Here is a 4,003-nt window from a genome sequence, read left to right as displayed (position 1 = left end):
ACTAGGAATATACCCTAAAGAGGTGAGAGAGAGCACATGAACAGACATATGTACACCTATGTTCATTGCAGCACAATTCACCATAGCAAAGAGATAGAAATAACCTAAATGCCCATCAACGGGTGAGTGGATAACCAAATTATGGTATAACCACACAATGGAATACTATGCCACATTAAAGAACAATGAGGGATACGTGAATCATCTTGCAATGTGGATGAACCCGGAGGACATTATGCTGAGTGAAATAAGTCAATCTCAGAAGGACAAGTACTGTATGAGCCCATTACTGTAAAAAGGCAGAGAAGGGTTTGCTTGGGAAAGGGAACTCACTTAGTAGGTTATCGGGATGGGGAGGGAAAGGAAGGGATTAATTTAGGGCATGCTGACATGGGTAGGGGGAGGGATATATGGGAAGGGTATATGAAAAAAATTAAAAAATAGATAAAAATGTTATTGCTTTATTGGGTGGTGGGAAAATATGATAAATATGTATAATACATAAATACTTTTACCAAGTAAGAACATACAAAGACCAAACAAGATAATCTCTAGGGAAGCAGCCTGGAAAGTAAAAAAATACTATGCAAATTTACTTGTTGTCATTAAGTTTTGTACTTTTGACTTCAGATGATTTTCTCTGTATCAACTTATTCAATGATGCTATCTTGTTTCTTGCTTCCCTGGGGCAAACCAAACACCAAACTCACTGCCATCGAATCACTTCCAAATCATAGTGACACCCACTGGGTTTCTGGGGCTATAAATCTTTACAGAAGTAGATTACCCCATCTTCCTTCTGCGGAACAGCTGGTAGGTTTGAACCACTGACCTTCTGGTCATCCGCCAAATGCTTTATCTGCTATGCCATCAGAGAAGCCCCACTACGTTTTCTGGTCTTTAGATTTGGGATTTTTTCTTCACTCACTGTTCTGACATGTATTCTATGTGGCTGACTACAGTTGCTTATCCCACTTGTCTCAATCTTGCTCAGTGTCTTTGTTCTTGTCTGTATATGGTGATGCTAATATCAACCCAACTGGGTTCTGTCTTTTGCTTGGTTCAAAGGTTTGTGGGTAAGGAGAATGCAATGGGTCAAGTCCATCATGCCATGTCCTGTTCTATCTATCTGACTCTCTGCCTTCCATTCTTGTGGTAGTTAAAGTTGTGTGTCAACTTGGTTGGGCCTGGTTGAATGTCTGGGCATCTGGACATCATTCCCCATGATGAGACTGGTGATCAACTCCGTGGTGGGATCTACCACAAGCAGCTGAGTAGCTGCTTTAGTGATGTGGTCTGCTTCCCATATATAAGAAGCAGCTTTAGGAGCAGTCTCCGGCCGTGGCATGCTTGAGCCTGCATGTAGCTGAGTCGTTGCTCAGCAGCCTGCCATGCTCTGCCAACCTTGGGACTTTCAGTGGACTTGAATATGGTACCAAGAGAGTGGAGTGCTGCTCTGACAGGTACCTAAAATGTGGAAACATGAGTGGAGTGTGTCCTTGACTCGAGACCCTGGCAGAGAGACCCCATCATGTGGCATGAGAGACGGCAGGAGCATAGCCAAGAGACCAGCATGAGACAATGACAGCCTTACCAGCCCATGGAGGAGAAAGCTGGATGCCTTTGGATAGATGGCTTCCTGGCAGAGTGGGTTGCCTTCGGGCGTTAATTGGTAGAAGAAACCAGCATGAATGGAGTAGCAGGTTGGCCAGGCCATGGAGCAAGAAAGCTGAGTCCTTTTGGGGCAGGAAGATTTCCAGCAGAGTGGGTTGTCTTCGGCATTAATAGGCAGAAGTGGAGAGACCCAGGAAACGGGAAGCAGAGCTTCCTCAGCCTCAAGGGTAGGGCCATGGCCTCTAAGGGTGGAACCACCAAAGCACCCTAGGTTTCAAAGAGCCAGACCTTCACCAACTTGGTTTTGGAGTGTGGGGCTGCTTGTTCATGTGAGTCAGTGGGATGGAGCCATGGCCACTGCCCAAGAGTGAGGGGGAAGGGCTCCCATGCCCAAGAGGAAGAAAATGGGGCCCACCAGGCCAAGGGGGTGAGGTTGCCACTCAGGAACTAGGGGACTGGATTCACCCAGTGAAGGAGATCTGTACAGATGCCACCCAATGAAGATCTGTACAAGTGTCAAGTTGACAAGGGTTAGAAGTGTGGTAGTTAAAGTTGTGTATCAACTTGGCTGAGCCTGATTGAGTGGCTGGGCAGCTGGTGGTAGTTATCCCCCATGATGAGACTGGTGATCAACTCTGTGATGAGATCTACCACAAGCAGCTGAGTAGCTGCTTTAGTGATGTGGTCTGCTTCCCATATATAAAAAGTAGCTTTGGGAATGGTCTCCAGCCTATGGTATGGTTGAGTGCTACATGTAGCCGTGTCGTTGCTCAACAGCCTGCCATGCTCTGCTGACCTTGGGACTTTCAATGGGCTTAAATGAATGACCTGCCATGTGGTTTGGTAACATTGGGACTGTGCCTTTTTACTTGTCAACCTTGGTCTTGTCAGCCTCAGCAGCCAGCAGCTGTGTGAGTGAAGAAAAGGCTCTAGATTCAGTGGGCTGGGAGCAGAGGGCAGAGCTGAAGCCTGAGGTTGAGGGGCTTTCACTCAGCCCCTACAGCCTGGCACTTTGAACTCGGGCTTTAAGCCTCCAAACTGTTTGGCAAGGCCATCCCATTGGTGGTATATTCTTGTCAGAGCGGCACTAGGTAACCAAAACAATTCTCTATTAGTGGCAATATCATTGCCTCATTCATCCAGGCTTACAAACATTTGAGGTCTTCCTCTCTTTCATTTCTTAGAATATTTTTGGAGCACCTACTCTGTGCAAAGACTAACTGTGCCAAATACTAGAAGGATATAGCTCTTGCCTTTAATGAGCTCACAGTCAAATGTAAAAGAATAATGTCCACGTAACTAATAATAATAATAATACAAAGGTTGCTAGATGATGCTGTAATGATATTGGGAAAAAGGGGCAAGTGGCATAAAAAAATTCTGACACTAGAATTGAAAAAAAGATTTCACAGAGAAGGATATTTGAGCTGCATTGATTCCCCTTTTTTACAAGTGTAATTTTCATACAGTAAAATACACACTTTTTAGTATATATTTCTAAGAAGGTCTTATAAATGCATATAGTTACGTAACTAACCATGACAATCAAGTTAGAGAACATTTCAATCACCCCTAAAGATCCCCATTGTCTCTTTATAATCAAATCTTTCTCCTACCCTCAGTCCCTAGAAACCTCTAATCTGTTAGCTGTCTTTATTTATAATTTTGCCTTTTTCAGGATGTTACATAAATGAATCATACAATATGTGGCATTTTGTGACTGGGTTCTTTCACTAGCATTATGTTTTTTTTTTTGAGGTTCATGTTGTAGCATGTATCACTACTTTATTTCTTTTTATGGCTGAAAAATATTCTATTGCATGGATATACCACTGTTATTTATACATTCATTGGTTAATGGACATTTTTGTTGCTTCCACTTTTTGTTTATTATGAATTATATTGCTATGAATGTTCATGTGTGAGTGTTTGTGTAGACATGTTTCAACTTTCTTGTGTATATAACTAAGAGTAGAATTTCTGGGTAAAGGATAACTCTATGTTTAACTTTTTAAAGAATATTATTGAGTTATTGTTGTGGTTACATTTGTGTGTCAACTTGGCTGGGCCTGGTTGAGTGGCTGAACAGCTGAATGTAGTTATTCCCCATGGTGAAACTGGTAATTAACTCCATGGTGGAATCGATTGGAGCAGTTGAGTAGCTGCTTTGAGTATGTGGTCTGCTTCCCGTATATAAGGAACAGCTTGTGTAATGGTCTCTAGGTTATGGCATGCTTGAACACTGCATGTAGCCAAGTCGTTGTCCAGCAGCCTGCCATGCTCTGCCAACCTTGGGACTTTCAATGAATTTGAATTAATGGCCTGCCATTGGTTTGGTAACATCAGGACTATACCATTTTATTTGTTGACCTTGGGCTTGTTAGCTTCA

This window comes from Orycteropus afer, unplaced genomic scaffold (genome assembly GCF_000298275.1).
Source record: "Orycteropus afer afer isolate SDZICR_OR568_19922 unplaced genomic scaffold, OryAfe1.0 scaffold00259, whole genome shotgun sequence".
NCBI lineage: Eukaryota > Metazoa > Chordata > Mammalia > Tubulidentata > Orycteropodidae > Orycteropus > Orycteropus afer.
This window is presented reverse-complemented; position numbering follows the sequence as displayed.